A 27,193-nucleotide genomic window follows, 5' to 3' on the forward strand; every position below is an offset into this window, starting at 1 on the left:
ACTGAGCTCGAGATTGCCAGCATCCCACCAAAGGAGCTAGCGGCAGCGGCGGGTCAGCACGATTCACAGGCCATAGAACGCCTTTCGCCAGGTTCTCACACACTCCTCTGGATTCGTTCCTCGACGCCACATTCTGGAAAACGAGCTTGAGCCTAGCAGATGACGCTGGCGATCGTTGCCGACGCACTCCGGAACCCTTCGTTCGCTGTGAGCACGCATACAGTCGTGGACAAAAGATTATAGATCAAGTTTCGGCGGTCGAAGTCTTCTGACGCGTCGCCTGGTCAAAAATTTGTGGATGGTTGATGCATAGGTAAGGAACATTTACTTTTGCGGTGGCATATAAAAGCAGCAAAGATTTCTATTTCCGTTGCGCAGCGGTACAGAAGAGTTTGAACGCCGAAGCGCAGCCCACAATAACCTGACCGAGGATGTATATAAATTACATGGGTGGATTCATGACAATAATCATTCGTTACCAGGAATGAAAACGCGCAGTAACTGCCTCACTAAACGTGGACACCCAACCCGTGCCGTGAGGGAACGGAATGAAGGAGGGAATGAGGGGAAGGGGGAGGGGGGGTGAGCCTCCGTAGTGGAGGGCTCCGGATTAATTTCGGCCACCGAGGATCCTTTAGTGACAACTATAGCATCACGCACCGGGATTCGGTCCCGTGACCTGGGGCCGCATTCTGAAAGCTGTCCATTTTCTATTGTCCACGTCCAGTTCGTCCTCTGTGATTGGTCACTCAGACATACCCGCGGCTTTTAAGCGTCGGTGGTAAGCGACCACGCCATTGGCTGGCTGGCGATCGGACCTCACCATTGGCTGCGATATGCAGCCAATGGCGAGGTCCGGTCGCAAAATAGCCAATGGACGGGTCGCTTACTACAGATGCTTGAAAGTAGCGGGAATATCTGAGTGACCAATCACAGAGGACCGAATGACCACGAAATTGACAACGGAAAATGGACAGCTTATAGAATACGGCGCCTGGTTCTCAGCAGCCGAACGCCATAACCACTAAGCCACCGCGGAGGATATTTAACGAGTGTCACCACAGTGAAACGCTGCATGTTCTATGTGCGGTACAAACGTACTAATCCCTTGACGGACGTTTTGCTCCAGCCTAAGACCACTTGCATGTACTGTGTTATACAGCTACTTACTCGCGCACTAAGTATATCACGCCCTCCAATCGCGAAACCTGTTGGGACGGGCCAGATTCTCGGATACACTAAGGCGTTCACACTTGCGCGCATTCCCAAGAAGAGGGCGCGAATAAAAGGCCCCTCGTTGTATCTGTAGTGGCCGTCTACCAATCCCGGCCGGCGATGACCGGTCCTGATAAAAAAGAAACCAAACTGGCAGCCGTAAAAGATAAGGTCCGCCCCTCCGCACACAGTCGACCCGGTTTGACCGTTGCTCCTTCGAAAGCGTTCTTCCGGGTGTCCGCTGGGCTACAAAACGGCCTCTCCGCGCCACCTCGTGTAATTGCGGAGACAGCCCCGAGACAACAACAACAAAAAAGCAACAAATAAGGATAAAGAGAAAAAAAGAGAGTCTGCCACCCAGCAGTATACTATACAAGATTGGCGCGGACGGTATATGGTACCGTGCGTGCAACCTGTTCCTTGGCCATCAACGCCGGCTGCGGCGGCTGCCACGCAGCTCCAGCCGTGATACGGGAACAGCCTCTCTTCTCCGTCCCCCTCGGCACTTCCTTCCTCGCTGTGTGAGGCGTGCCAGAGCACGGAGCGCAAAGAACACGATCTGAACCGCGTACGCAGCGGAGTAAGCAAGAAAGCTTTCACGACGATGACGTTAATTTGACTGGAGGGCTGGCGCAAGGCGTGTGCGGCGCGAGGCGTTTGACGAACGGCGCGCCCTCAATCAGAGCCGAGCGCTGTGGGGAAGAACACAAAGGGAAGCGATTTATGAGACGACCCCATTGTGCTGGCCGCTGCCGCACAGTTAAACGAGGTACAGCTAAGAGCGCGGCTATAGGGATAGGCGCCAAGAACCGTGCATCAGAGACCCTGTGAACATATATGGCCAATGTCCTGAGTGTATACGGGCATTACGTTGGCCAACAGGAAAGCGGGGGATTAGGTATCGTGGCAAGTGTCCAATACACTTTTTTGTTTGTTTCTTTGCGCTCGGATCACGCTTTTCGTGGAGTCGTCTAATCAAAGTTCCTACACTCCAAATGGAAAGGAGCAGAACTCCCTTCCATAAAAGGGACAAGAGTAAGTAGAGTACAGTTTGCTCTTTTCACTCCATATAGGAGTATTTCCGTCAAGAACGTACTGCCTGACACCTAGCTCGCAAGCACGCATGAAGATAACATCGTTCGGAGGGGACCACGGGGCGTTGCGACCCCTGTTGACCGCATGAGATTGAACAGACATCAGAGATCCTATTTATTAGCCAGGTAAGATCGTACAGCGTATTTCTATACAATGGCGGCGAGGACGAGGACGTTTCTTCTGGCGTCATCTATGACGTCGATGAGACGATCACGCAAGAAGATCTGCCCATACTTGTGAAGCCAGGAAACGAAGGCACCGTGATTCTCCGAGTTTCACGTCTTGGGAAATCTCGCTGTGTCAAGATTGTCTTCAAAGGCGACAGCCTTCCGTCACATGTGAAGGTAGGCCTTTTTCGTCACGCAGTACGGCCATTCATACCAAAGCCCCTACAATGCACGAATTGTATGAAACTGGGCCATGTTAGCGGAGTCTGCGCCAACGCGAGTGTGTGTTCCCGGTGTGCCGAGCCTCATGATTCTGAGACATGCACAGCACAAATTCTCAGGTGTTCAAACTGCAACGGTCCCCATGACGCCTCATCTAGAGACTGCCCGCGGCTAAAAGAAGAGCGTGCTGTCCTAAGACAAATGGTCCGAGACAGCTCGACGCACCGCGAAGCCGCCGCGATCGTTCGCAAGAGACGTGCCCGACGCAAGAGGAAATCCAGACAGGCTGCTGCGAATGACAGCCGCAACGACGCGCTGTTGGCGCCTCCTGCTCACCCTCCTCCACCTCCTGTTTCACCTCGCCCCAGTGTGCTCCGTCCGCCCTCTGTGGACAAGGGTGGCCAGATGTCATCAGGTTCCGATCCTTGGCCTGCGCTTCCGCCATTATGTCCTCCTGAGGCCCCTCCACGTAAGCTCCCATCGCCGAGCACGTCGGCCGCTGCAGACGGGCTCCCGGAGCAAGACCGCCAAACCCTCGTGATTTTAAAGACCGTGGTCAACGCAATTCGGCCCCTCCTACAGGCTCTGCAATCCCCAACTGCTCGAAGCGTTTTACTAGTGCTGGACTCCCTGGGTTCAGCACTTCAAGGACTTTAATCCATAATGGCTGGCCACCTTCCCTCCTTTCGTGAGGAAGTCAGAGGCGCCACAATCTTCCAATGGAACGCAAGAGGTCTGAGGTCGCGAATGTCAAGTTTTCGTCCTTACGTATTCACTAACTACTTCCCGATATTGGTAATCTGCGAGCCCAAATTATCAGAAGCAATCAGGCTCTCCGGATACGAATCTTTCTTCGCCCCTACATGCGGGGAACGCAGCCAAGTCTTGGTATACCTCCGCACTGACATGACGTATGTTTGCTGCCCAGTTCCACCTCACAATGACAATCAATACGCGTGTTTCTTAATCAAGACAAAAACGCTAGAATTCACACTGATTGCAGCTTATGTGTCACCCTCCTCTCAATTAGACTGCGAAAGGCTGAAAGCCATCATGGAAGAAACCCGTGCTCCTTGGATCATTACTGGCGATTTTAACGCCCACCATTTGCTATGGGGTAGCACCAGAATTAACGCCAAAGGAAGACATCTGGCGTTATTTGCATCCGACAATGATCTGTATGTTATGAATGACGGCAGTCCGACATACCTGCGCGGCTGTAACTACAGCAGCTGCCTGGACCTGACATTAGTTTCTAGGTCGTTGCACCGGAGTGTTCGCTGGTTCTGTGATGTGGAGACCCATGGAAGTGACCACATTCCTACCTACCTCAAAATAAGCGGCCTTGGTGCGTCCTCCCCAACCCAACTCGCGCGAATTGACTGGGCAGTATTTCGAAAACATATGGAAGAGACGAGCAAAGAAGCCCTCACTGGCAGGCTGGAGCACACTATAGCTAATGCTATGAACGTTGCGAGAAGTCACATCACGTCCTCAAGAATACGCAGTGATTTTGATATTGAACTAGAACGCCTGCGTGCTCTTCGGCGGCGAGCAGAAAAGCGATACAGACGAACCAAGTGCTTAAATGATCTACGGGAGGCGAGACGTACGCAGAAAAAAATCAAACGAAGAATGGATCAGCTGGCGAACCAGCGCTGGAGGTCCTTTTGTCAGCACTTGGATCCCCGCAAGCCCATGTCCCTTATATGGCGTACTGTGCGGGGCCTCCGTACGCTTCCGCAGCAAAGACAACCCTTCTATGCGTTGGCTGTCTATCAAGATCGACAGCAGTCTGAGGTAGCAACGGACTACTGCAGGAAAATTGCTGGTGTACCAACAACTGCTTCGAGTTCCCGGCGTGTTCCTCCTGCCTCACGGGTCTCAGCCATGGATGTCCTTTTTTCTCGCGAGGAACTCGACGCTGCTCTTGCAGGATGTCGGCGTTCGTCTTCACCAGGGCCAGATGGAATCACATATGCTGCGCTGTCCCACCTTGGCCACGACGCGCGAGAAGAGCTCCTCAAACGTTACAACGACTCTTGGCTCGACGGTGCTGTTCCTCAAGAATGGAAATCGAGTCGATTGATACCCCTACTAAAACCAGGGAAATCTCCACTCGAGCTATCATCGTATAGGCCAATAGCTTTGGCCAGTTGCGTAGGAAAGGTCATGGAGAAAATGATTTTGTCGCGCCTTGAGTGGTACCTCGAACACTACAAAATATACCCCGACGCTATGGCCGGCTTCAGGCGGGGTCGCTCTTCTATTGACAACGTCGTTGATCTTGTATCCACGGTTCAACAACAGAAGCGCTTGAAACGTTTGTCAGCGGCACTCTTTCTGGATGTAAAAGGTGCCTACGACAACGTGACCCATGAGGCCATCCTTGATGCGCTGGAAACTGTGGGCATAGGTGGTCGGATGTTTGCGTGGATAGAGAGCTATCTGTCCAAAAGATCATTTTTTATCCAATGTGAAGATGGCCCGACGCCTGAGCATTACACCTATCGTGGCGTGCCCCAGGGCGGTGTCCTTAGCCCTACATTGTTTAATCTGACTCTCATCGCCCTCCCTGAGAATCTCCCCAACACCGTCCAGATGTGTATGTACGCCGATGACATCTGCATTTGGGCCTCCTCTGTGACGCGTCCCCAGGTGCGTGCAAGACTTCAGCGGGCAGCATCGATCACTTCTTCCTATCTCCAGAAGCAAGGTCTCAGCGTTTCACCAGAAAAGTGCGCGCTAGTGGCATTTACACGTAAATGTATGACTCCATATCCGGTACGCATCGACGGTCAAGTCATTTCTTACAGCAAAACTCATCGTTTCCTAGGGATCCTGATCGACCGCAATTTATCATGGAGCCCGCATTGCACTCTACTGAAAAAAAAGCTAACATCTATCGCTCATTTACTGCGATTTCTAGGTGGAAAATCTTGGGGCTCGTCGGTCCAGTCAATGCTGGAGTTGTACAGAGCTCTATTTGTCGGATGCTTGCGGTACAGTACACCTGTACTCTCAAACACGTGCAAAACTAACATGCGTGCCCTCCAGTCAGTGCAGGGTCAGGCCCTTCGCACATGCCTAGGTCTACCTCGGAGCGCATCAACAATGGGTAGCATTGCACTCGCCAAAGACCACCCGATATCTACTTATATTGTCCTAGACTGCTTGCGAATGCACATACGTCATATCTCAAGGATTCCACAGCATCACCTTGCGCCTCTGCCACTGCAGAGACCACATTCTGCATTTGCAAAGGTGATAACTACGCAACAGTCGTCGATCCCACAACAGTTCACCCCGGCAGCACTACCTCCCTCTCCTCTGTGGTGTACGCGGCTCCCATGTGTGCGCCTTGCTATTCCGGGGATAGCGAAGAAGTCAAATTTATCGACGCCAGCCATTAAGCAACTGACACTGTCCATGCTCCACTTCGAATATTCGGACCGCACTCACGTCTATACGGATGGATCAGTAACCTCTACTAGTTCTGCTTGCGCTGTGGTCGTTCCTGCGCGACAGACTCAAATTCACCAACTAATTTCGCATCGGACTACCTCTACTGGAGCAGAGTTGGCTGCGCTTCTTGCGGCAGTACAGTATATCTCACAACAATCACCTCAAAAATGGGCTGTTTTCTGTGATTCAAAAGCTGCCCTACAAGAGAGAGAGAGAAAGGAATTTTAATGAGGGAAAGGTGGAGAGGTCGGCCGGTGGTAACATGGCCCTGGCCTGCTACTCCACACAGGGGATAGGGAAGAGGAGGAAAAGGAAAGTGCGAATGAAGGCTGATGATGGCATAATACAATGAGTTTCTCGGGTGATGTCTGCACACACACACTCCACACACACCACACTGGCTGGCACTCGCATCGCGGTGAGTAGACGCACATAAAACTCATAAAACTGGTGTCAGCAAAACAAACACCGACACATGTCATTAACCGTGTAGGTTGTGCACAGGCGGTCACAGACGAGTATCCAGGCCTGTTTCACACAAAAAGTTGAGCAGGGCCTTTGTCACACGGCACCAATCAGAACGTCTCGTCCTGGCGCCCAGAAGAGTTTCCTCAGAGAGGGGGCGAGAGTCCAGTCGTTTCACGGTCGCCTCCAATGTTGTTCTTTCAGCAGTATAGTTCGGGCACTCGCAAAGAAGGTGTCCAATAGTCTCTGGAGTGTGGCACTGTGCGCAATTTGGGTTACTTTCGATGCCGATCTTGTGAAGATAGTGTTTGGTGTAGGCAACGCCAAGCCGTAGCCGGTGGAGTAAAGTCCCATGACGTCGCACCACCATAGATGGCAAATGTAATCGTGAGCCAGCGTCAAGCTTATAGACGCGGTCCTGTTGATGACTCGAATCATGCCAGTGCGACTGCATTGCCGCTTGCATTAAATGCGCCAACAAGGCTCCAATGTCTGATCTAGAAAAGGCTATCTCAATGAAAGCACCATCACTATGTGCCATCCGAGCCTCGGCGTCAGCACGCTCGTTTCCCGCTATGCCGCAATGGCTCGGTATCCATTGAAACTTTATGATATGGCCGCGGTGGAAAGCTTCGGCTAACAAAACCACAATTTGTTGAACCAGCTGCTCGCATGCCCTTGGTTTTAGATAAGTTTGTACGACCTGCAGTGCCGATCTCGAGTCGCAGAATATAGTCCATTGCTGCGCTGGCTGGTGACCAATATAAAGGACGGCTTCTCGTATGGCTGCCAATTCGGTTGCCGTAGAGGACGTTTTGTGCATGAGCCTGAAACGGTGACATGAGGCATTTCCTGGCACTATCACCGCTGCAGCTGAAGAAGTGGTCGTCACGGATCCGTCCACGAAAACATGCTGGGTGTTAGTATACATAGATGTAATGTATGACAGCGCCAGCTGTTTCAGTCCGACTGTTGGAATGTGCGTCTTCTTTGTTATCCCTGGGATTGTTGTCCGTATAGATGGTTTTGGTACTGCCCAAAGTGGCACCTCCGCAATATGGTGTGGCGCATAGTTCGAAGGCACCGCATTGCGCCGCATCCTAAGGGCTCTGGAAAAGGCTGCATCTGGACGCGCCGCACTAATGTTGGTCAGGGGGTGATGACGATGCCTGGTCAGATGCCGCAAATGCACACGAAGTGGCTCCTGTTGAAAATAAATTCGTGCTGGGCAGGCTCGGGCCTCATAAAATGTGCCCCATGTAGAAGTTTTACATGGCAAACCCAAGCATACTCTTAAAGCACGAGCCTGCGCGCTTTCAAGCACATGCAGGCCTGATAGTCCGACTCCCGAGAGAACGGGTGCACTGTATCTGAGAAGACCGACTACCAGCGCCTGGTACACATGTAGTAAAGATCTACAATGTCTTCAATCTGCCTTGAGACATAGCGACCATGAGCAACTTACAGCGGAGATACGATATCTGCACCACCAGGCAATCGAACAAGATCATGAAATCATCTTCCAGTGGGTACCAGGCCATAGCGGCATTGTTGGTAACGCCTTAGCTGACGATGCTGCTCGATCGGCTCACGATACAACCAACACTGTCCGCATACCACTGACAAGAGCTGACGCAGCAAGGCACCTTCAACTGCTCGCCCGAAACCTGACTGTAACGTCGTGGTCTGCCCCTGGAGGTTGGTCACCCCGCTCGCATCACTTCAACCTCTTGCTCCAACATCACATACCATTCGGCCTCCCCCGCGGTGATACTACGCTGTTGTGCCGCCTGTGGCTGGGAGTGGCGTTCACAAACGCCTATTCCCATCTGATCACAATGGCTGACTCTCCTGCGTGTGACCAGTGCGGTTGTGACGAAACGATCAGCCACCTCCTCTGTGACTGCCCTCGTTTTGAGCGAGAGCGCGGTGTCCTAAGTGTTTCTCTGCTCCGCTTGGACTCGCGTCCTTTAACAGAGTCTAACGTTCTGGGGCCTTGGACTCAACCTTCCAGACAACGGAAAGCGGTGAAAGCGCTCCTGACTTTCTTAAAAGACTCGGGGTTGCATTCCCGCCTATAATCTTTTAGTTTTCAGTACGCGCCCTCTGTCCCTGTGACATGGTGGTCGCTGGACACTTAGAAAACTCATTTCCTTGCCGCTCTTTTTCCTTTTTTCCCCTTTGTTCCCCTCCCCAAGTGTAGGGTAGCCAACTGGGCATCGCCTGGTTAACCTCCCTGCCTTTCCGTCCTTTTCTCTCTCTCTCTCTCTCTATACAATGGGTGGTCCCAAAGTGACCACCTCACTCGCCTCTAAACACTTCTCCGACTATACGTCAAGGTTTGTTTTGTTTTTTCTTTGTCGCTCAACGATATCACTGATTCAGACGACCCCTACTCATTATACACTCCAGTGATGTTAAGATGAGGAACAAAAAATAGGAAGCGTTCACTTTGACAAAAGCCTTCGTGTTAATCGTTTTAGCTTCATTTACTTTAATCGCTCGATTTATTAATGTCGTCCCCAGATATATCTTTGCTTGAAAAAAAAAATATTTTATAGTTAGACCTCGGAAGAGCGTATTACGGGGTCCGCTACACAGCATTGCAAAACGCAAGCATTGCATACATTGCATATATTACACAGCATTGCATATATTAAACTGCCCTCAAACCCTCAACGACAACGCACTTTCTGGAAAGTTGGCTCCAGTCTAAAACCGGCACTGCAGAGGAAAGCCCCGTCCTTAGGGCACGGCCTTTGGATGACGACACTCGTACAGACACTTCAAGCTGCGTTTTTCCACGCTGACCACCATATGGCTCTCGTAGCAAGCTTTGGCTGACCTTGATTGCGCAGGATTGGTTCGTCAACCTCCTCCCCATTTTTGCCTCTAGCTTAAAGCTGCACTGAAGAGGAGTCTAAACTCGCCTTTGTGCCGCGGGAACTCGATCTGCACGTTCCGAGGATTCTTAGAAACGTCGACTTATTGCCCTGTGTGGCCGATTTTCCTAATTAAATCGAATTAACGTCCGGCTCCCGCCTTTATTCTTTGAATTCTCCCCGTACGGTGGGCGGAGTCGACCAACGCGTGGAGTGCCTTTCAGCAAGCTCCGTGGAGGCTTTGCTTTTTTTTGTTTTTTTTTGTTTCCGTGAATAAATAGTTTCATTCGCAGATAATATAGCCGCAAAATAAGCCCGCAGAAATAAAAATACGGGCGGTCTATTTGCTTGTACGGATTACTACGTATTACTCCACCGATGGCAGAGCGTCAAGCCGCCACGGGACAGGGTGAAGGGCACTCCACGCGTTGGTCGACTCCGCCCACCGTACGGGGAGAATTCAAAAAAAAAAAAAGGCGGGAGCCGGACTTTTAATTCGATTTAATTATGGAAATCGGCCACACAGGGCAATAAATCGAAGTTTCTAAGAATGCTCGGAGCGTGTGGATTGAGTTCCCGCGGCAAAAAGACGATTTCAGATTCCTCTTCACTGTACCTTTAAGACTAGCGGTTTGAGCGTGTTTATGTCTGCAAGTGTACATGGATCATAGCAATGCACAAGGCCGCCTCTAAACGCCCGCTAATTCGTTTTGGGAGTTGTTTCTCCGTACTTGACTTATATACTGCTGGCCTCCACACCCGCACTTCGTTTTTCTTCTTCTGCACTGCCCCCAGACAAATTCCTTCCTTGATCCAGAAGGCAGGCACCGTGACCTTTCTCTCCCAGTGCTGTGCAATGAGTGAATGGGCGGCGGAAAAACACTGTGCGCCGCTGGCGAGACGCAAGGGCGCTTCGCATCAGAATGCACTGGCACCCACATGCATGCTAGACTGAACGGAAAACGCAACGTAAAGAAAGAAAAGGGAAAGAAAGGAAGGAAGGAAGAAAGGAAGATAGAAGGAAAGCTAGAAAGAAATAAGGAATGAAAGAAACAGGGAAGGAAGGCAGAAACGAAGAGAGAAGGAAAGCTCGAAGGAAAGAAATAAAGAGGGAAAGAAAACGGAAAGACCGGACGAAACGAAGATAAAAAGAACGAAAGAAAGAGAGAAGGAAAGAAAGAACGAAAGAAAGAAGGAAAGAAAGAAAGAAGGAAAGAAAGAAAGAGGGAAAGAAGAAAAGAAAGAAGGGAAGAAATAAAGAAGAGAAGAAAAAAAGAAAGAAAGGAAGAAAGAAAGGAACGAAAATAGAGAGAAGGAAATCCAGCAATAAAGAAAGAGGGAAAGGAAGAAACGAAGATAGAGAGAAGGAAAGCTAGAAAGAAAGAAATAAGGAAGGAAGGAAATAAGGGACGAAGAAAAACGAAGATAGCGAGAAAGAAGGAAATGAAGAAAATAAAGAAAACCAGAAAGGAAAAAAAAAGAAATGAATGAAGATAGGAATGAACGAAGATAGAGAGAAGGAAAGAAAGAGAGATGGAAGAAAAGGAAGGAACAAGTAAAAGAAGAGACAGTATAACAAACAGGCAGCAGAGGGCCTTGGAGCGCCGACTCGACGCGGAAGCGGTGTCGTCCCTCCGCATATGCCACTATATTACGTATACTGATTCAGAGCCCGACGCAATGCCACGCGTGGGAGAATGCAAGCAGACTGGAGTTCGCTCTCTCGGCACAACGCTTCCTTTACACTTGACAAAGGTTGCCGGGCCCCCCTATGCATCATATCGCGCTCCCTTCCAACCCAGCTCGAAAAGCCTGCATGGCATGGTATCCACTTTCATTTTTTTTGCTGGCTGCTCGAAAAAAGGACTTAAGGAACCTTAAGAGAACCTGCTTTAGAGCTTATAGTCGGTGCATGTCTGCGAAAAGCATTCCCTAGCGAACGGGAATGTGCAAAAAAAAAACTCAAAAGGGAACACATAATTCGGGACAGAGAACACAGGGCAAGCGCTACAATCATTACCTTAACTGGTCCTGCATTCGCTGTCCTTTGTTGTGCGTCCCCTTTTGAACCAGTGTCCTTTTCCTAAGAGCAATCTGTTCCGTCTACTTGTAGGCTGGCTTTGTCAGATATCAACCAAGCTGCCACTAATTCCGTATTCCAACCGGCTATCCGGAGCAATTTTTCGTGCTCCGCGAAACCGAAAAACTTGTTTCAGAGGGCGGTTTGGATTCAGATCCTGAACTGTGATTGGACCGCGGCTGATATATTGCTCCTCTCCTTCAGGGATACGGAGAGCTGCTCCTGATCGCCGAATGGAATACACCAGTATCTCCTTCAAAGAAAGGTTTGTCCCTGCATGAACTGCCAGGTCTTTCGCCCTTCCCAAAGGCGAATGAGCTGTAGATATCCTGCTCCCACCCCCTCTCCTCATATGTTGAGTTCAAAGGGCCCACACCCTCTCCAAGGCACACCAGCTTCAAACATGGACCGTGGCACTACACATGGCAAATATCTGCCAGCAGCTTAAGGCTGAAATACTCAGTTTTCATTGGCTTGAGGATCATGTGATCCCCGAATGGTGACGTCACTGATCTTCAGGCTGCGATCGACTTATACTCTATTGCTACAACGTTAAACCTCAGATATATATCCATTTAATTTCATTTCATTTTATTCCTATCAGGGCTGGTCAGGCGTTACCGAGAGGAGTGGGAATATAAGGAAAAAATAATCAGAAGATTTAAAAAAAAAAAAAAAACGAGCGGTTACAGTAGGCAAGCTGAAACAACATTCTTGAATTTCAAGTGATTCGTAATGGTGACGGCGGAGGAGGGCAGGTGGTTCCAGTACGAGGCAGGACTTAGGATTTTATGTAAACCCTGCACTGTGAGGCATGGACCTTTAGGTGGTCATCCCTGCGGGACGATGAGTACATTGGAGGAGTGAACAGGGATTGCTTCAGGCTATTGTTAGTGTAATATATTTTATGAAAAGGGCACAGGCAAGAAATGCGACGTCGTAATGGAAGATCTGGAAGATTAAGCGTTCTTTTCATCTCAAGAAGAAGAGAAGTAACAGAAGAGTGCTGAAATTTAACGACCAGGAAGCCACTGATGATGGCGGTTAACTGCCGATAGGCGCGCCCGAAAACAGATGCCCATCTCCGACGTGATTTCTAGCCATTACATGTTTCGTTCAGTCTTAACAGTCGGGATCTTTAAGGGTTCAATAAATGATGATGATGATGATGATGATGAACTACGCGACGGGCTGCAACGTACGAATCTAAACTGTGTGAACGCACTACCTGATCAGAAGTCGGACATAGCATAATGCTCAACTCAATCAAACGCGCTTACTTATGCTCTCTTTTGTTGAGCTGCGCACTCGACCGCAGGAAGGCCAGCGAAACCACTCGCTCTTAAGCCCGACATCGTACAAGCGGGCTTGTGCGTCCCGGGTTGATAGAAATCTATACGCGCGGCCTCCGCCAATTCTGTAGGCATTGGCGCGCAACTGCGCGCGTTCGGGGTGAGCGTTTATACACCTTTGGCGCCAACACTCTAATCGCCGCAGCCGCAGCAGCCTTGGCCAAGAGCGCACCGAGAGCTCCGGCTGGCACTGAGGCTTTGCTTTCACCTTCCTTGTCCTATACGGTTAATGAAAGAGCCTCGACCGAACACTTTCCGTCTCCATTTCCTTCCAAGAAATGCGTTTTACAAGCCTGGCTATGAAATGGCGTACGGGTCTCCTGAAACGCTCTTATATCCGTTTGCTTTCGTAGCGATAGCTACATTGGCCACGAACTTGCGATTTCGCTGTGGCGGTGCTCCGAGGAGGCACAGAGACCGACCCTGAGCCGTTGCCTAGCAACCGCCGCAGCTGGCGGACGCCGCGCGCTCGCCGCGCCATCTGGCATGACGTCACACCGTGCGCTTCGCCGCGGTGCCGCCGCCGCCGTTTGGCATGACGTCACACCGCTTGCCTCGTTGTTGCGCTCGCTATCGCTACGTATATCCTGGCATAGCCGAGCTAAGCCACCTTGTGACATTCGCGGTTGGTGTGCAATGTATCTTTCTTGGCTTTTATGTAATTAAAGTTAAGACGTGAATTCAGCGCTGTGTATGCGTGTGCGTCGCTTCTTCCAACATCGCCTTGTCTTCTGCGACATAGCTTCTTCAATAATAGCCGAATATCCCAACTTACCACTCTTGTACAACCTCTTAAAACAAAGGTCGCTCGCGCTTAAGAAATCGCATTCAAGTTTTTTATGTCAAGTTCTTTTATTCCATTAGATTAGATAGTAGAGCTACACGTTGAGATTTTAATTAATTATGCGCCACGATGACCTACTCCTCATGATCATGTAAGCACACAAGTTAGGCAATGTCATTGAAAAGTGCCAGTAAAGTAAATGCCAGTCACAACGAAAGTGTAGCGCAGGCGCCTCGCCTGATTGATAAGGTTGTGAATAAATCCCTCGCTACTCGATTTTGTTTATAATGATTTTTATAACAAGGAAGGATAAGGTTTCCTGCTGTTTGTGTACACAATGAGGAAGAGAGGACGCGTACGCTTATAGAACTATTCGTGGCTAACTGTTATGATCATCAATGGCATTTGTTTTGAATGGCATTAAAATGCAAGGCATTAGGCACCTTGTCATTTTTCGTGCGCATGTGCCACGACTTTGACATCATGCAGAAGGAGTACTTAAACTAAAAGAATCCAAGATGCTCTGAATTAACCCGGAGCCCCTCGCTACAACGTCTCCCGCAGCGCATGAAGAGTTCGTTAAACCCTATTGTTTAACGAACTGCACGTGGACTACGACAGATGCCGTAGCGAAGGGCTCCCATTAATTCAGGCCATCTTAGTTTTGCTCTAAATACTCATTTTGCATGATGCCAAACAAATTCATATATATACAAAATACACGAAAGCGCGCGCGCACGCACGCACGCACACGCGCGCACACACACACACACACTCACACACACACACACACACGCACACACACGCGCACACACACGCACACGCACACGCACACGCACACACACGCACACACACACGCACACACACACGCACACACACACACATTTGCGTCGGCGACAGTTCTGTTTACCCCATTTCAGCAAGCCGTTCTTTATGATCGAATCTCCCCACGGCACGTGTATGCATACAACACCACAGCAGCAGCTAACGTCTGCTCGAAGCAAACGCGTTCTCACAACATACTGAAGAGGGGGGGGGGGGGGGGCAGTTCTCAGGGGAAGAGACGGAGGGCGTTAGAAGACCGCCGCCTTCAAACTGGAGCGGCAGCGCTCCGAGGCTCGCCATCTCCTGCACCTTCGCATCACTCGCTACCTTCGAAGAACGCACGCACACACAATGCATAGAGTCGCCAGTGCGAGGCACAGCGGCGTGGCAGTGGCCCTCTTGTCTCCCTCCTGCCGCTCTCCTCGTCGTCAGCGATAACGTCCCTTTGTTCTCGAGGCCGCCACCGCCGTGCATGCTCTACGGCCGTTCCACTTCACTACGGACGGCAGTGAACGGTGCTTGCTGCCTCGCCTGATTCTCAGCGGTCGGTCGCGCACTGAGGCCAGCCGCTTAGCTGCTGGTTAATCATTAATGAGGATCGCCTTCTGGAGGGAGAAGGAGCAACAGCTCCTGACCACCTCTTAAAGGGACAGGACAATTACATCTTCGCGGTAAATTTTCTTCTCGGTAAAATTCGATCGTTAGGGTTCTTCGGGCTTTGCCACACGTTCGTCCGGCAGCATAGGACGTAGTTATGTGCATAAACTTTTAGTCAAAATAGAATTGAGTTGAGGCCGTCTCGGTGGCTCAGTGGTTATGAAGCTAGGCTGGTGACCCGAAAGACACGGGTTCGATCCCGGCCGCGGCGGCCGAATTTCGATGGAGGAGAAATTCTAGAGGCCCGTGTACTGTGCGATGTCAGTCCACATTGGGAGTGCACGTGTGCATGGTGGGAGGGTTTAGCCTCAGAAATCGGCAAAGAGAGAAGTGCATGACGATCGCAGTTTGACAAGGTTTGCCTGTGGCGATCCTATGTCTATGTCTAAAGTTTGTCTATGGCAAACTTCATCCTCAGTGTGTCTTAATAGAGCACACTGAAAACTGGTTGCACAGAGCTTCTTAATATTACCTAAAGGTAAAATTGACGCCGTCGACCATGCGAGTTTCTTAATGAGCACTTCTTTCACCGCGGAATTCCGGGAAGAGAGGTTTCCTATTTCGCTTGGCTATTGTTGGGCCGAAAATGCGCATTCTGCCTCTGAATCCGTAGCTGTGGCACGACTCTCCTCTGTGCGCACACTAAATTAGTTCAGCAGTGCTCTTTTCAGCTTTTAAGGTTTGGTTTATGGGGTTTTAACGTCCCAAATCGACTCAGGCTATGAGGGACGCCGTAGTGAAGGGCTCCGGAAATTTCGACCACCTGGGGTTCTTTAACGTGCACTGACATCGCACCGTACATCGATATTCGACCACTGCGAATTTTGATGGAGGCGAAATTTTAGAGGCCCGTGTACATTGCGATGTCAGTGCATGTTAAAGAACCGATTTTAACTTATTCAATAAATCTGACGCAAATGTTAAGCTAGCGCGCAAATTTTTCAAGCATTTCTTCAAGATATGCCTCGGGAAGTCTTACTGTTACAGCAGAATACGCTTTTCACGCCCAACAATAACAAGCCAAATACGAAACCACAACTTCCCGGCGTTCCTGCGTCACTGCTTGGCGGATGAATTATCGTAGCCCAGTTTTCTTTCCAGGTAATATTGAGAAACTATGGTGAAAAATGAGGACATGTTAAGCCTAACACTAATCGGCAGAGTAGGAGTAACGTCAGGGACAGAGCGCGACTGAATCGTAGTAGGCAGAACCCGCAATTCACTCAGCAGCGGTCAATAAGATCAAGGGAGCAGACGACATCGCTAAAACGAAAACGTCGGAAGTGGCAGGGCATGGGACGAACTGAAGATCTCGAGGAACTTGTGCCCTCCACTACGGTATCTCTTTCTCTATTTCGTGCCGCCGCGGCGGCTCAGCGATTATGGCACCCGAAAGACACAGGTTCGATCCCGGCCGTGGCGGTCGCATTTCGATGGTCGCGAAATGCTAGTGGCCCGTGTGCTGTGCGATGTCAGTGCACGTTAAAGAACCCCAGGTGGTCGAAATTTCCGGAGCCCTTCACTACGGCGTCCCTCATAGCCTGAGTCGCTTTGGGACGTTAAACAACCATAAAACAAAAAAAAATCATTATTTCTTTTTCACTACCACCTTCCCTTCCCTTACGGCGCGGTTGAGGTGTCCGCCGAGTAGTGGGACAGTTACTGCGCCATTTTCTTTCTTCAAAAAGCGCAAACGACAAGCGAGACAGTTACTGCGCCTTTCCTTTCCTCAAAACCAATTTTCAGCACTCGTCGAATGTCCGATTCCAAGATACATAGCGGTCGACAATTACAGCACCATTTCCTTTTGTCAAAAACCATTCCAGCCCAGCGGTCTGATAACGATGGGTGCCTTTCAGTGAGAAAACTTCTAGTCCATATGTGCGCCACCTTCGGTGGCGCTTCTTGCGACGGACTCGGAAGAGACGAACAAATGAACTCACTGCGCTGTCGCTCCGATGTTTTGATCTCCCTGTTTCGCGAATGGAATCCGCCTATATTCGGAACACGTAGGGCGCCTCGATACCGCAGCACGTAAGTACATATACAGCGCCGGCATGTGACTGCTTCTGCCCCAAAAAGCGCAGCTGTTTCCGACGCCCCGGAGCAGCGTGACAGAGTGACACGCGACTGTTCTGTTTTATTTATTTTTTACTTACCCGTTTTTTTTTTTTGGTCAACAGCAAGCCTACATAGGAGCATTGTAGTTGGCCTACTTTCGGGATAACACGCTATCGTGAGAATAACCGTCGTGCCCTACACGGTTAAATTTCGTTCTGAAAAAGTAGCACGGGGGTTATGACGCCGAGCTTCCGATGGAACGGGAAAAAAAAAAGGGAAACGCTGACGCTCCGTGGCCTACCTAGAGGCTATGATAACTGGCTCTCTTGAGAGCCGAGGTCGAGCCTGGATGTAGCGAGTTTTAAGAGCGCCCTGTTTTTCCCAGTCCGCACAGTCTCGTGAAAGTTATTAAGTGTAGAATGTGGCGAACAATGCCCCGATGATGTTATGCGATTCGGAGCTGCAGATTCTCCTTGAAAACAGAGCGAACACGTTGCATCTGCAAACCGCGCTGGATTAGCCAAAGTACCAAATTCTGTTACTGCGGCCTTTAAGACACGATGCGTGTGCATCGTGTTCCTCAGTAGCTCAGCGAGACAGTATAATGCTCGGCATGCGTTCTTTAAAAAGCTGGACAGTTTTGCTAACTGTTTTCATCCTGTCCGCCCTGAAACTCTCAGGTGCAAACGTCAAAAGCGACAGGCAAACAAGAACGGTCAGTGTTATCGGCGCTAGCACACCGTAAAATGATAGCGAATCTGAATTTTCATACGGAATCCTCATACAAGTAAATGGTCAGAAACTGCGTTAACTGACGAGGCACAATTGAACACAGCCTCATCTCGACCGACAAACCACCGAAAGTCCTTCCCAACCCTAGCTAAAAAACCCTGTTACGCAGCGCCGCTTGAGAGAAGCTGTCTAATTATGTGAACTGCGAACACAGAATGATGTCCTATCATCTCCGGGGGAAAAAAAACTTCCAATGAATAAATGTCCAGGAAGCATCCAAAGTACAAACGCCGAAGAGACTTCCAAAGGACAAACCCTTCCTGACAACCCTCCCAAATGACTCGGCGCCCGGCGGCGCACGTAATATAATACACGTCGCCATTCTTAGCGGAGGCACTTGCTGTCCGGACGCTCTGTAACCCCACTTATTCGTAGCCTTCCCACCCCTCTCCCTTTCATTTTATCCCCAGGGTTCAGGAAGCTAAACCTCATTTCGAGCCGTCGTCCGGGGTCGGGAGGTCGTCTAAGAAAAATGGTGCTCGCCATCGTCGCCTGACCCGACGTGCGACGTGCAAGAGAAAGTACATGGTGCCGCCGTCTCGCCCCTTGTCTCAAAGCGGTTCACTGTACTTATATGAACACTGCCGGCCCACTGCGCCGGCGAAAAGGGGTGGACACCTCGTTACGTTTAAGTACACTAACCCTGTAACGAGATTTCTTCCATGAAATAATACCGCCGATGCCGTCGATCTTGGAAGTTTCCGCGGCAGTTATAACTGCCGTTCTCGTGCAAGGGCCGAGCGTGCGCTTGTTACGTGAACATATTCCATGCATTCCGCGCACGGTGGTGCCGGTACCCTTTTCGGCGAAATGAAGATGGCCCGCCGCGGTGGCCCAGTGGTTATGGCGTTCGGCTGATGAGCAAAGAAGAGGCGATCCTGGCCTCCATAGGAAAGAGCGCAAAAGACAAGGACGTGAAACGACAACACAAGTGTTATCCTTTGCGCTGTTTTCTTCTCTTGAGTTTGTGGACCAACTAGCCCGCCAGAAAGACCTACTTGAACCTATAGGAACCGGCGATCGAATCCAGACTTTCGATGGAGGTTAAATGCACAATGTGCTGTGTGACGTCAACGCACGTTAAAAAAAAACGCCTGGTGGCCGAAATTAATCCGAAACCCTCTGCTAAAAGCCCCTTTCTCTCTTCTTCCACTCGCTCCTTCGTCCCTTCCATCGAGGAGTGGTTGAGGTGTCCACCGAGAGCGAGACAGTTACCGTACTTTTTCTAAGATAGCAATCGAAAATCGCGTATATGTCTATTTTACAGCCTTCGTGGTTCGCGAATGAGTACTCGGTCAAGCAGGATACGGTAGTACAGAACCTTCTCCTTCTGTACTGCCGTTCCCAGCGATGGCAGTATCACCTGCCCATTTTTTATTGTTTCGTTTTCTTGTCGTCAGCGCACGACTACACGCACAGGTGTCAGAGCCAGTTTAAAGCGAAAAAAAAAATGAATGGTTTTGGGAAAAGAACCGCACTGCACTACACAAAGACAGGGGGATCAATGCCACCGAGGCCCGTATCACACGCGGCCTTCATGTCCAGTGTTTCTCCCGTTGAGCTTTTTACATCGGTTCGCCACGCATCTCCACTGCTTGAAGAGCTCAGCTGAGTACATAGTTCATGCTCTCTGTGTGGAAAACCGCAACGAGCTCAAGCGCGGTTTCGGTGTAAGCCGCTGGCCCATGCCCCATCGCCATCCATTCGGTTCGTGATTCTGGGAAAAGATAAGTGCATTGCCTGACCCTCGGGGGCTTATGCATTCTTCATGATGGAGAGCCGGCCCGTTTTAGGTAAAGTGCTTTTTCGCCGGAGCTCGATTCAACACGGCCTCTTCGGAACCGGACAGTACCTCTTCACCTCCCCGATCAAATATGCACGCATCCTTCTCTATTGAACGCCTGCTTACGCTGTCTTCTGCTCGGCAGGAGCCAACTGCGGAACGCGCAGATAACCCACTTCATTACAAATGGATCGGAACGAATTAACATGCATGTTCAGCATGTTTCTCCATTCTAAATTCATCTCCGCTGCATGCACAAAAGATCAAGCAACAAACATAAGAGAGATTATTTTCTCGACCGACATTCGACGAACCCCTTCAGCTCAACCGAACCGCTTCCCCGGCTAATTAAACCGACTGGCCCGCGACGACAATTGGCCCCCGCCTACAGCCACAAGCCTTCGCGCGCGGTTGGGTAAACACAGCTCTAGAGCCGGGCTTCCTGGAATGCCCCCTCGCAGCAACCCCCGCCACCTTCCCCATTCCCTGGGAGATGCGATCAGGCGATGCATGTATGCGTTCGCTCGGCCGCCGCTCTAATCTGAGGTGCCGTTGGGGCCGGCCGGTGATCAATGGACGTCCCGGGCGAGGCGAAGGCCGGTGCTGCCGGGGCGATCCCGATCACGGCGCGTCCTTCACCACCACACAGCGCCGCCACCGCCTTCGCCGCTGACCGTGGTCATGGCGACGGAACCACAACAAAGGCGATCGGGCCTCGCCTGACTCAGGGCGACGACGCAGTCACCGCGCCGACCGACGACCGCGGAAGGCTCTCTCTCTCTCTCTCTCCTTTCTTTCGCTACTCTTTCATCCTCTCCGCTTCGCCCTTCCACGAAGCACACGTGGTAAACAAGTCGAACCGCGGTCGACAGAAGCCCCGACCCTGGCACGACGACAAAGACACACTTTGCTAGCTGGGAAGGGACATCATCGACCCTTCCTCCGCCATAGAGTAGCACCGCCGCTAGAGAAACAAAGGAAATACGTCTGACACGACGCAGACCATGTCGAGCTGGGTTGGCTTCGAGTTTAGCATCATGTGAGAGGCCTACTATATAGGTGGGGTATCGGGAAAATTAGCCAAATAAAACTTGGGCTTTTGCTGCCTCCGCCGCTGAGAATGTTTCCGGAGTTAACGGCGCTCGAACCTGGTAGAAACCATTGAATAAGGCGGCTTCCCAGAAAGGCATGTAACAAGTGAAATATCTCCCCGAAACACGCCCGTTGCAAAGCTGCTACAGTTGCGGAAGGTCATGCGGTCAGAACAAGCGCGTCCCTTTGTACTTCTCCGTCCTTTCGTTTAAGCGTACGTGGTTTCTATTCGGTAGCGATTTCCATTTACGGGTGGTAGGCGCACTAAATTACTCATCACAGGCTTTCCATAGTCGCAACAAACCTAGCTGCAGTAGATTTTCGTAAACACGCAACGTCATTACGTTTGTAGTGTCTCTGTAAAAGCCGCGCGTAAGTACTCCGGATTATGAACCGTGCGAAAACAAATTGGCACATGATTCAATGTATCAGCTCTGTCCACCTGCGTTAAGATTACTGATTAATGCGTAATGTATGTTCGCGGTTCAAAACAACGCCGTTAGCAAAGAAGCACGCTGTACGAGGGCTTCGGATTAGTTTCAACCGCCCCTCAGTACAGGAGTGTTTTTGCATCTCGAGTCCATCAGAACACAGCTGCCACGGCCAGGATCAAACAAGCGGTCAGCTTGAGCTCAGTAGAGGAGTGGCTCAAAATTAACTATCGCCATGTTGCGCCTTGGTTTAATCCTACAAATATAAAAAAAAGCTCGCAGTCCTTGCCCCCCATGCAAGGCCCACGTAACCCGAAGCCATCGCCAAGCATTTCTGACGGCTGTGGGGCCTGGAAATGATACCCAATTTAGCGGAATAAACGTTCTTTTAGACCTAACCAGAAGTAACTATTGTTGTGACGCAAGGTAGCAGATCCCACCGCTGCCACCAGTTGTTGCGGCTCGAGGTAGCGTGGCCAGTTGTTGTTGCACCAAGGGGGCTCGTCCGGAATGAAGGAACTGTCTGAACTTCCGAGTTGGTTAGAGATTACAAAAACAAGCAGATTTAATGACAAGAAACTGAGACACTTATTTACAAAAATTTACAAAAGAAGAGCAAGGAATCAAACGTTAAGAGTTCATAGCGTCGAGCGTCTGGATGAGCCTGATACCCAAGGCTCAGAGCCACTGGATGGACCTATTACCGAAGGTCCAGAGCGTTCGTGCCCACTTTGGTCGCAGGTTATATAGCCCAAGACTCCGCCCCTGCACCAGGCGACATTCCATCGCGACACAAAAGATCGGCACCAGTACCATTGTCGAAGACCTGTTGAGCCTCCTCACTAGGCGGTAACTCATCGTGGCACAAAAGATCGCCACCACACACCACTGCCAACTAAGACATCTGCTTAGAGCCCGCACGTGGGAACTGGCGAGTCCGCATTCCTAAGTCCGCAGTCCGCATTCCTATAGCATTGTGTCGTGTTGACGTCACAGCCGCAGCTGCGCAGGCTTCCTCTGATTCGTTCCGTGTTTTTTTCTCAAGACGAGGGACACCCTTTCTTCTCCTGTTGTCGGTTGCTTCTCGAAGGGGAGGTCGTTTTCGCCGAGCCGAGTGTGGGAAGAGCCTCGTCGGCCACTTCCCAGAAAGTCGCCCTTTTCTGTGAGGTCATCGAGGGGTCAAGTTGAAGTCAAACGACCCGTCAAAATTGCCGCTACGTCGAATCTCCCTCCGTTTCATCTCGGGTCTCAAGATGAGTCGTAACACTATCTACTGTTTTGTGCGTTGTGCATGCACAACTCAAACCCTGCAGCAAGATGAACCACAGATACAGGTGCCGCAAAATGGATCTGCACCAAGATGGCATAAAACTATAAGCGTAACCTCCACCATTCTGCCTGCACGGCTAGTGGTACCGGACTACACGACCTCACGGCCGCACTGTCACCGCCCTAAGTTTTTAACGAGAAGACACAATATATAAAAGCTATCGCCTGCAAAATGGGTTTTCATGCCGCTAGGCTGGCGCAACTAATCGGAATTTGCCAAGCCACCTTTCTCAAAATGTAGAGACGGCGTGTTGTGCAAAGTCTACAGAGCACCACCCGCCTATTGTTCAAAGTCAAGAGTCACGTCTGTGCAAAAGCCAGCAACCACACGTGTCCCTGCTCGTTCCTCAACGCCGTCCAATGCTCCTGCACTGGCTTCTATGAGGCAGTACGCATTCACCGCAGGAAACAGCTCATTCGTCGGAAACCCAGCGCAATAACGGCCTCCGCCGTTAATATCCTCTTTCTAACGACACCATGGGCGTTAGCCCAGCTTTACGCCTAGCGTTTGCTTCTCGATCCCAACAGCACAAATATTGATTGCGCCCCGGCACGGAGTTCAATCACTGAGGGCGCACCATTATGCGACCTACAAAAAGAAACAGAAAACAAAAGCGGGAACGCGTAACTCAAAATGGAGGAAAAAAAGACTTCGAGGAAAGGCCTAGCAATTGCAGTCCTAAGCACACCCCGGTCTGCAATGAGGTAATACGAGCGCAATAAAAAATAAACGATGAAAGGAAACGCCCACGAAAGTTTCAGTTCATTTTTTTTTTTCTCTCTCTTTCCAGCCTGCGCACTCACTGCATGTGGTATGCATGAGCGTGCGGAGCCGAACGGCCTCGTCTCCTCTGTTTTGCTTTCTCGACCACGACTTGCGGAGGCAGTGTCTACCGCACCGCGCCGCGCAAGAGGAGGCCGCCTGGTAGGCGTATATCGCTCCCACATGCCGCAGCCAGCGGCGGCGGCCCTGCGAGGGACTTCTTTTTTCCAACTCCGGTCACGGTCTGAATGAGGAGGAATAGCAAATGATCCATAAAAAGGAGCCTCGGCCAATCCCCGGAGCGTGCGAGGGAGGCTCCTGCAGTCCGGCTTCTCTGGCGAGACTGGTTTCCCTCCCGGGGCATTTGCAAACCCGCTTCAGTCTTGTCGCTTTCTTTGCTTCGCCTACGGCTCTACCGGTGGAAGTCAAGTATTATTTTATTGAGCAGCGACCTCGCGGAGTTAATCATCAAGGCGACGCAGCCGTGCGCGCTCCCTCACGAAAATTTGAACAGATTGAATGCAGAGTGCCTGTACAGGCGCCAGCAGAAGTTTTCGGAAAAGTGAAGCCACGAAGAAGCTTAGTTTTCTAGCAACCTAGATGCACGCCTGACATTCAGAGGATGCGCTGCGCTCCAGGTCACACAAGAAATCGCTGTGTCCTAGTTCCGAAGATTTCTGTAGGAGCGTATACACTGCCTGTACGCTGCCTGTAGACTGCATGTATAGGCAGCGGGACGTGGACTGTCTGCGGACTGTCTGCGGACTGTCTGCGGACTGTCTGCGGACTGTATGCGGACTGTATGCGGACTGTCTGCGGACTGCAGACTGTTTTCAAACAGCAGACTGTTTGTATCCTCTGTAGAGTGTAAATTCTGTAGGCTTCGTACATTCTGTATAGTGTTCATAGGCTGTTTGCGCGCTACCCAAATAGGTAATTGGCAAGGGGAGATTGGGGGGGGGGGGGGGGGGGGGGCGACGATGCGACTGCCTCTTCTCTAGCGAACTAAGACAATAACGGCGGTTCTCTAGAAAAGTAAAGTGCCAGTTCACTACTTTTTTTGCTGAGTAGTTCCATGGAAGTTCCTCAGTGCAATTGGAGTTTGCCCAATGTCCTCAATAAGCCGCTCACTCACGCTCACACACATGCAGTAGTTCAAGAGCATGCGATGATCGATGGGGGTTGGACGGAAGTGAGCAATCAGTTTAAACCGTATACACCTGTGTGCCGAGGCCACAAGCTCAGGCCGCCAGATTAAGAAAAAAATATGGAAAGAGCCAGTAAAACCCCTCCAGATTCCTTCGAATTATTTTTCGAGCCTTTAATTAGGCAGAAGATCTGGGGTGTACGTAGTTGGCCGTACAATGTGAGCCGCGCGTTCCCGCTATATGGGCCTCTGTTTTGTCCTTCATCCCAGGCAGCGCTCATGACTGGGCAGTTTTCTCTATTTCGACCATCATTCAGTACGCGCAAATGGTGTACATATAATTACAATAAAACCAATAAATAAATAAACGTTCACTTACCGCTGGTAGTGATGGAGGCTGCCTGCAAAAGAGGAAAACAGAGACGACCATTAGCGACCAGTGAAGTACGGCTGCTCATAGGGCTAATGCGAACATTCGTGACTTGGCAACACGTTCCACTGTTATCTTGAATGAATTTATTGATTTAAATAACACATGACCATCCTTGAGTGTTCGCAGGTACAAGTGAGTATGTGGGAATGTTTAGAGCGAGATGATACGGTCGCTATAATGGGTGGCAAAGGAATGGGGGGGTTGGAGACGAGGGTCACGAAGTAAAACAACTGAAGCATTTCCCGCTAACTAGGTAGGCACCAATTATACTCATAGGGTCCTTAGTTTTCGGGTAATTTACCCGATTCTCCCACCTAAACATCAGGTTAAACCCAATTTCTGCCCGGAAGTGTGCCTTCAAGGAACTGCACTTTGTCAGCGCACAGCGCTGAAGGCACAGTACGGAAACTAGCTCCTGTCTTGTACTTCTCGAGCGGTGTTTTCAGCTATATGTTGGCTATTTGAAGCCTTATTCAAAGCTAGCAATTCATAGAGCATAAACCTATGTCTTTAGAGAGTCTATACACTTTCCACAGCCTCTCGTCTATGAAGACCATAAACTTTCTATACCTCTTAGACAAATTCTGTATCATAGTCTATAGGCAATACAAGCTCTATGACAGTCTATAGACAATGTAGATTTTTGGCCATACATATTTAGTCGACTTTTGCCGGTAGACAGTCTATAGACTATGAATCGACAAAAGGAAATACCTATAGGAAGGCAATAGAGTATATAGGAAGTATATAGACAGTCTATAGACCATTTTCAGTTCAGAAACTTTTTGAAGCGAGAGATTAAAACACAGCCACTAATCGAATGTTTTATTGACAGCATTTTGTGAAGTGCTACCCACACCAACGACAACAACATCCTGCTACAAGGCTATCATGTGTTAAATTAATGTTTTTGCCGTGTACAACAGCAGAGACGTCTAAAACAGACGCGGGAGCGCTGCTCATCGGGATGATGAAGTATCCGAAAAAGTGGAATAAATGATAAGTAAAATTGGCTAATTTTTTAAACTTTTAGTCCAACCTGCCATTTCTACTTTGCGCATGAAAATAACGAGGGAAATATAAGGCAGGTAATGTTCCGCAAGGGATCGAGCGCTAATGCATTATTGTGTCGATCAGCAAAGTTTTAGAACTTCGGCACAATATTGATCGTCTCATTGCACCTTCTTTCATTTATAGCTAGGAATTACTTTGTTTGGCTCTTTCTTTGGTCCCGCAGGCTTCAACAAGTTCTGCACCCCGCGATGAACTTCGTGAGGGCTGCAACCGCAGCTGCAAACATGAAGGGTAGCCTGCGTGAATATTCATGCCCAACTATGCCCCTTGTTAGGACCTTGGTTATTATGCAGCGCCATCGCACCGCCAACCGCGAGACGTGAACTTTTCATATAGGTTACCCAACGCTCAAAGCCTTCGTTTCTTGGCCCGGCAGCACGGCAGTCATCAATGTCCAGCCGCTGCCTCGTCGGCCTCCACCTCTCTTGTAGTGTTGTTCAAAAAAACAAAAACAAAGATAAAAAGAAGGTGCAGGCCATTGTGTTGTTCTCTAGATACTCGCCAAGGACTACGGGGTCACTTTCCTTTCGGTATACAAGGGGCTTGTGAGTCACGAAGAGCCGGCGCACTCAATAATGGAAGGAAAATGAAGTGACGTAAGGAAAGAAGAATCCACAAGATGATTACGTTTTCTTTTTTTTTTATCGAGCCGGTGAGGGTCGTACGGGGGACACATTAGCAAGAACAGAGAAAGGCTGTGTCCGTCAGCGCTCGTCGAAGGTACAATTCCTGAAAACAATACCAGTGCTCGTAATTTGCCTCCACATTCGCCGTGCTTCGCTGTCCTTTGCCAAACTCCCCGGATGATGGGTTGTTTCATATCTCAACGTCACACGGCGTCTACATTGGAAACCAGGGGTCCTTTGCAGCCAGGCATGGAACAGCGGTCGGTAATAGATGGAAGCGCGGGGGTCAGAGCTGAATCAGTTGTTGGTCGCTGACCTTCTCGACAACGCTCACGATTACTGTATTTCGTGTACTCATTTGTTTACAAGACAAATAGAAAATTCTTCATCTAGCCATAACTATACTATCAGGTGTCCCAGCTAAGAGCGCTTAGAGAAGAAAAATCCGCTTAT

At 50.1% G+C, this 27,193-nt stretch overlaps 1 protein-coding gene across 2 annotated transcripts in view; it reads right to left on the reverse strand.

Moving 5' to 3' along the window:
* The window catches only part of bdg (sodium-dependent transporter bedraggled), a 178,688-nt gene that overhangs the window by 73,801 nt on the left and 77,694 nt on the right, over positions 1 to 27,193 (reverse strand). Inside the window, exon 2 of one of the 2 annotated variants that reach the window (XM_089571938.1) lies at positions 24,987 to 25,008. The exons of the other annotated variant lie outside the window; for it this stretch is intronic. The gene's annotated coding sequence lies outside the window, so the exon portion shown is untranslated. The remainder of the gene's footprint in view (positions 1 to 24,986; positions 25,009 to 27,193) is intronic. 2 annotated transcript variants of the gene reach the window in all.

Source organism: Amblyomma mixtum, chromosome 2 (genome assembly GCF_055824585.1).
Source record: "Amblyomma mixtum isolate Tamu chromosome 2, ASM5582458v1, whole genome shotgun sequence".
Taxonomy (NCBI): Eukaryota; Metazoa; Arthropoda; class Arachnida; order Ixodida; family Ixodidae; genus Amblyomma; species Amblyomma mixtum.